The sequence below is a fragment of the Agelaius phoeniceus genome, chromosome Z (genome assembly GCF_051311805.1).
Source record: "Agelaius phoeniceus isolate bAgePho1 chromosome Z, bAgePho1.hap1, whole genome shotgun sequence".
NCBI classification, from domain to species: domain Eukaryota; kingdom Metazoa; phylum Chordata; class Aves; order Passeriformes; family Icteridae; genus Agelaius; species Agelaius phoeniceus.
The window spans coordinates 31,345,069-31,352,063 of record NC_135303.1 but is presented as its reverse complement, the minus strand read 5'-3'; positions in this window follow the sequence as shown (position 1 = coordinate 31,352,063).

The following is a 6,995-nucleotide window of genomic DNA, read 5'->3' as shown; positions in this document are numbered from 1 at the left end:
AGAAATGCCAATGTAAGCCATCTGAACTCTGCTTATTTACCAGCTTTATAACCTTTGTTAGTCATAGGGGCTTCTTTTCTGGCTTAAGGGGTCCCACTAACCCCAGTAACCATTTTGCCATTCACATAGAAAAACATCTATAGTCAGTATTTAAACTATTGGGCACTATCTTCATAATTTATTACTCAACAGCTGCTACAAGTCCTGTAGAAATTCCATTGACTGTCAAAAGTTTTGACTGAATCATTAGAAGATTTCCCTCTGAATAAAAAAATGCTTGAATGGTGAATGTTGAAATTTAGACATTTCAAGGCCAGCCTTAGAAGTGTATATATAAAACTTATATATATATATATATATATATATATATATATATATATATGTTTTGGGCTTTTTTTTGTTGGTTTATGGTTTTTGGTTTTGTGTTTTTTATTTTTTATAAAATCCATTCTCCCTAGAAATATGATCTCTCTTCACAAATATTAAAAAACCAGGAAACCAGGATATTGGATGTTTTAGAATCCCCCTGCACTGCTGCTCTGTCAATCCTTTGTGCATGTGGTATGATAGGAATGAGGAAGATTATTTATATTCTATGAGGAAACTCCAAATAAGAATCAGACCCTTGCTGAATCCTACAATCTTTTCCAAAATTTCTCATGTGTGCTCATTGAGTATTTGGCTCTAGTCTTTGTAATAACCTTCAAAAGGGATTAAAAGTATCTACCCTAAAAAAAAGGGCAACTAGTCTGAATATAAGCAGATTATTTTTAAAGATCATGATCATTTGGTTGAAATAAGAAACATATCTTTAGTCTTTAGGACATCTACAGAAACTGAGCATGTGCTTATGCTTATGAGTTAAAAAACATGGTTTCTGTTGCAGGAAAAGCATTTTCAGCACTATAAATGAAATTGCACTAAAGTGAAATCATAAAGCATATTGTTTATACATTCTGTGCAATATAACCAGGCTTTCTAGCATGTGGATCTGCAGCACATATGCTATCCTGCTACAGTGTCCATACAGACTTTAATTGTGATGAGAGGACTTCCAATCACAAAGTATATACAAAAGTATATACAAAATTGTGCAGCATATGCACAATTTCTTCAAAATTCCAGTCCAGATGTACTGAAAGCCCCATAATTCTGGGAAGCAAGGTGCTTCAGAAGAGATAGTTGCTGTTATCAACATACATATGCATGGAAGAAGTTGGTTGCCTTAAAATGCAGCATATAGCTGTAATATTTTGCTTGAGGCATATTATTAACTGCTCTGTAACTTACTCCAAGAACACACTTAAATGGTTGTTGGAAAGAAGATCAATTAATGTTTCTACGCATACACTGGTAATTTGTCATTCTTCATTACTAAGATCATAAACATAACACTATAGTTTCTGCATCTCCTACTAACTGAAAACAATGATAGGAAATAACATGCAAACGTTTTTTGTTCAGTGTTCTGGAAATCTTATCGCTGCTGATGGTTCTTCGTGGAGAGAAAGAGCCCTGTGCTGTTTTTACCCAAGGGCATTTGCCATCCGCTTTTAAATTGCAATCTTCAGGGCCAATTATTCTGGTTTGATACACTTCTCATCACTCAATTTGCTTTTGTGTTTGAAGTGCCTTTTTGATGTATTGTTTGGGGTGAAAGTGTGTGTACAGTACCCTCTGGAACTGTTAAACTGTTTCTGAATATAGTAAAATAGTTTCATTTTTCTGACTACAGTAAAATAATGCTAAAAAGACCAAGCAGGTGTGCTGTAAAAAACCACTAGACAGCAGTATTTTCCAGGAACAAGTATTGCTCCAGACTGCAACACACAGACCTGTTTATGTTTCATTTACAGTCTATACTGACAGGTTTGGTCTCTACATTGGTTCATTCTCAGCTCCTGTGCTGTTGTCCAAACCATTCACTGCTTTATACACCTGATAAGTGTCCTGAATACCTATTGCTTATTAAAATACTCCATGCCTGAAGTCTCCGCTTGTAAGCACAGGAGAAATATTTCTTCACTCATTTCATTAGCTGTGTACACTCTGGCTGACAATCACAGAGACCATAAAAAGGAGGAATCAACATTTCATACTGTGGCCCCATTCATTATGAATGGGTTTATCCTTCACCATGTGTAGATGTTATTATCTAATAAGAAGGGACATGCTGTTCCTTTCCCTGAGTACGACGCTCTGCACGCTGGCAAATGCGTTTAGCTGGCTTCTCTTAAGATAGAGCAAGTTCTGGTTGGCCTTTCAATAGAAGAGGTCTGTAAATATGCCTAACAAGTTAATGTGCCTTTCAAACCTCAGCAATCCATCCAAACTTGCTGCAGTGAAAATTCAATTTTGGCATCACTGGAAGAAGTTGAAATGAAAATAAATTGGCTGTTTGGAAGAGCCAAAATGAGGAAAGATTCTTGCATTTCCTGCATTTGAGTATGGGATTTTCTGTATTTTCTGATTTGTATAGGGCACAAAAAAGGGCATTTTAAATAGTCAGCAAAACAATTCAGTGTTAAAAAGTAATAATTACATATCTAAAACCTTCTTAATCGCATGAACTACTGAAAATTTTTAAAATATTAATTTTGTCTTAGACAGACTTAGATTTTATTTTCTCTTGAAAAAGCAACAAACAACTGCAGACAGCTTTTTCTATAGTTTCTCCTGAAAGTCCGTGATCATATTTCACCTTCTTAATTCTGAAGAAAAAAGGGAAAAAAGTAATCTCCTGAAGTATTTCACAGATATCCCTATCTCTTTCAAGATTTTTCTATGTTAACTTTCTGCCAAAATGAAGAGATGATATAATGTAGTTGGCACCTCAGTCCTTTGTCTTAGGTCCTGTTCCTACTCTGTCCAAACATTCTTTTCCTCTTACCCCTCTCCTCTGCTCTCAATCAGAATTTTTTCTGTCTTATCCTGAAGATCACCTAGGAGGGAAATAAAACCTTGTCTAATTGGTCTATTTGTTTCTCGCTTTGACAAAAAAAAAAAATTGATAAGAGATTTTGTAAAAATAACTGAATGAAGCCATATTCTTATCAGGGTTTTCCTAGAACCAAAATCCAGACATCATGTTTTAGAAACAGCTGGCAAAAGTGAAACAATGGCTTTGCAAAGAAATAATGAAGATAAACTCTTAAAAAAGACAAACTTATTCTTTTCAAGTGGACTTTTAAAAGCTACTTTTGCTGTGTAAAATTCAACCTCTAATATCAGTCCTTGAGAATGAGAGCTCAAGATTCCACATTCCACAGGCCAGTGAAGAAATAGTGCCCTAAAATTCCTTCCCATATACTTTTCTGCAGCACTGCTGTGATTGACATATCTCTCTTGATGCAGGACAAAGACTTTTCAGAAAAAAAATACATTTTTAAAGGTGCAAAGATAAAAAATGCTTTTTAAACCTCTATGAAAATTATTTTGTTTAAAATGGAGATGTCTGGAGCTCAGAACAAAAATATCCTTGTATTTGGAAGATGTGATATGTTGCTACTTGGCATTACATCCAGTTAACTTGAGATAATGGACTGAAATTGATGGATTCAGGCCACAATTCAGAATGTCATATGTGGGAAGAATGAGAAAAACTTTGCGAAATGTAAGTCAGACCACTGATAAATGTTTGACCATAGCACAGTTTCATGAGACTTGAGAAATAGGATAACAGATATCAGAGGATGCTTAAGAAATTATATACTAGCTTCTCTAAGATGTGTGGTATTTATTTCTATTTTCTAGTTTAGGGTTAACCCAGATAGTTCAAGTCATACTTTATGATTATCCTGCCAGTCTGTAGGACTGGAGAAATCATCTTTCCCTACTAATCTTTTCTCTATAGCTTTCAGACTCACAGAAGCAGTGGCTCTAGAGAAAGAAGGAAAACAGTTTGCTGAACTGTGCAACTCCTGCAGTTTCTACACACCCAAAACAAAGATAATAGGCTCAAGTGCAGTGAATAAGAATTTGATTTACAAGAAATCTCTATCCTTACTAATGTTCCCATACACAAAAACTCCAAGATATCCATCCAAGAACAGACAGTTCCTGGTGTTAACTGCTGGGGCCCACTTAGGAGAGGAAGCCTCTTATTGGCATTGACACAGAGACAGATTCATTCCTTGTAATCAGGCCTAAGACCTTGACAGTTACTGAGTATTGGAATTCAACAAGGAGTTTTCAGCAGTTTTCTGTGCTGTGTAGTACAGAACATTTTGGGGGAGCTTTTGTTAATCTCCCTCATGCTATTGCACTTAAGTTCTCTGGGGTTTCAACACCCCGATTTGACTTTTTCTCATTTCAAAAAAAAAGGGAAAATTTTGGCTGATTGTTCACTTGAATAAAAACATATTGAGATTCAAATAAGTACTCCCAGGGTAACCCTTTGAAACTTCTCACAAGAACATGACAGCAGCTGCTTTAGAGCATGTAGAGAGTTGTGCTTGTATCTGGAGCTCTAAACCTCTGCATATTGTTAAAAATTAGTGGAAAATCACATAGTGTTCATTTGCATATGTTATTTCATTAGCTTTATTGTTTGGCAACCAAATGTCATCAAACACCCAAGGCATTTTTACTCGTCAAGGATAAAATCCTTGGCAAGTGTGAAGACTTTCAAATGAGTTGAACTAAGATATTTGTCTGCCCTAAAGTTTGTGATAAGATTTTGTTTCATGCTTAGATAACTTAGTGTTATACCATAAATATACTGCTGAATTGCAGAAGAAAAATCCTGAAATGCAGTTAAGAACATATCTTTCTACAAAGTTTTGAGGTTTTACAGCACCTTGGAAAGATTTCTTCTTGTTCTTGAAGTAACACATAATGCCTAGTGTAACTCCAGATATATTCAGCCTCTTTGAGATTCTTGCATGGTTGCTCATTAAATGGAGACATTAAAAAAAAAAATTTGACAGAAGTTCCTAGAAGCTGAAGAGAATACAAGTTACTCAGGTTTAGTCCATCCAGTCTAGGAGTCCTCTGATTATTCATTCATTCATTCATTCATTCACTTACTCTTTCATTCATTACTGCTGAAGCAATGTGAGAACTTATTCACATGGTACAAGTGCTACACTGACAGATCAGCTAGGAGTGAGTTTAGATCTTATGGAAATGAATACATATGAGCAAGTGACATAGTGCAATTAAGACAACAAATTCTGAGCAAATAAGTTACTTCAGAAAATTCAAAAGACTAATCATTATGATTATTTTTTAATAGCAATGTGAAGTTCTGCATTTATTGCCTGATGGAACGCCTGAAATGCATTGTGTGCATTCAAAAGCAGCCTGGGCTTCTGAATAGGACACTATAAACCTGATTTGAACAGATTGAAAACAAGATGTGACAAGCAGTTTGACACTGGCCCTCAACTAATTTCCGCTATTTGTAAAGAGGCACGTCTGAATGGAAATAGCTCAGCAGAATGGGTCAGTATGGTTGAGGCCATGTCAGTCCACACATAAAAAACACAGTACTGGGGAAAAGAAGCAGCCATTGATTCCTGGTGAAAGCCCCCAGCGTCTGGGGAAAGCAGCCAAAACGAGGCACCAGCTGCTCTCTGCTGGAAATCTTTTGTGGAAGAGTGAGGGAAGAGAGAGAAAGCTGGTGGGTAAAAAGGGGAAACAAGGCAGAAATCAGGAAATAAGAGGTGCTGCTGACTGCCTCAGCAATGCTTCATACCCCACACTTAGCAGTCTCTGAAAAATAGAGGAGGGGAAGCACACCCCAAAACTTCTCTTTTATTTATGCAATGTAATGGGAATTGTTCCAATGGGAATTTCTCATGCTCTTTCACATTCCCTGAATTCATCTGTATGGCTTTGTGTGTGCTTGGGGGTGGGGGGTGGGGTGGTGGACGCTGGGGTGGTGGGGGTATTTTTTTAAATATTCCTACAATCCAGTTAATGTATGCATCAAAATTGGAACAAATACTCACTGAAATTTCTTCTCCTCCTTTGTGTTGTTGCATTTTGAGAGAAATTTTAAAATTATAATAAATGGAGGATGTTTATTTCAAAGTTGTTTGCCTATTTAATAAAAATCTTTGCTACCTGCTTTTAAGTTACTTCCATAATGATTTCATGCTACAAATCATAGTGAAACTCTTTAGCAATGAGTAATGACTCTCACTTCTCTTCCAGACACTGCAGGCAGCACATTCCACAATGGAATACAATAATCATGAAGTGAGCAGTTTCAGACAGTCTGAAGGTCTGAAATGGTTCCTACTCTTAATATCCTTTCTGGGCCAGCATGCAGGAGAAGGGAGACAGGGGGAACACTTTCAGGTCAACACTCTGACTTAATACTGTGTCCAGAATCTGAACCTCACAAACCTGTGTTTTATTCAAAAAGGAACTGGTTTGAGAAAAAGCAATAATTTAGGGACCATTACAAACACCATTGGCCAAAGCTAAGAAATATCCAATCAGCAAATGGTCTTTGGACTATTTAAGTAAGAACTTTAGCTAAGAAACTTCACATGCCTTTGCAAACAGCTTTGGAGACATCCCTTCAATGTCAATGACATGAAAAATCCAACAACTTTTCAGTTAGAGAAAATCATCATAGCAGTCACAGATTCTTCTTTCCTGTGTGTTTTCACAACTTTGCTTTAAACCAATGGTTAAATTTAAAGAATAGCCAGTGTTACACTCCTGGCCACAACTTGCTTTCATTATATTGACTTCAGGTTTACAGGACCCTACTACTAGGAACGTTAGGCTGCTTCTAAAGAAATACAGTGTGCATAATTAGGTATTGAGTTACCCAAAATGAGAAAATCCATGACCACTCGTAGCAGAGACAAGGTAAGCAGGTGGTTTCTATTATCAGTTCTGTAATTGCAAGCTGAGTGTTTTGAATCTTGACCAATATTATTTTCTACACTTTTTTTCAGATCATTTGGTGCACCTCTAAGATCAGCTCCATCCTCTTTTGAATAGACCCTTCATCAACTTTTTCTCAGGCAACTACT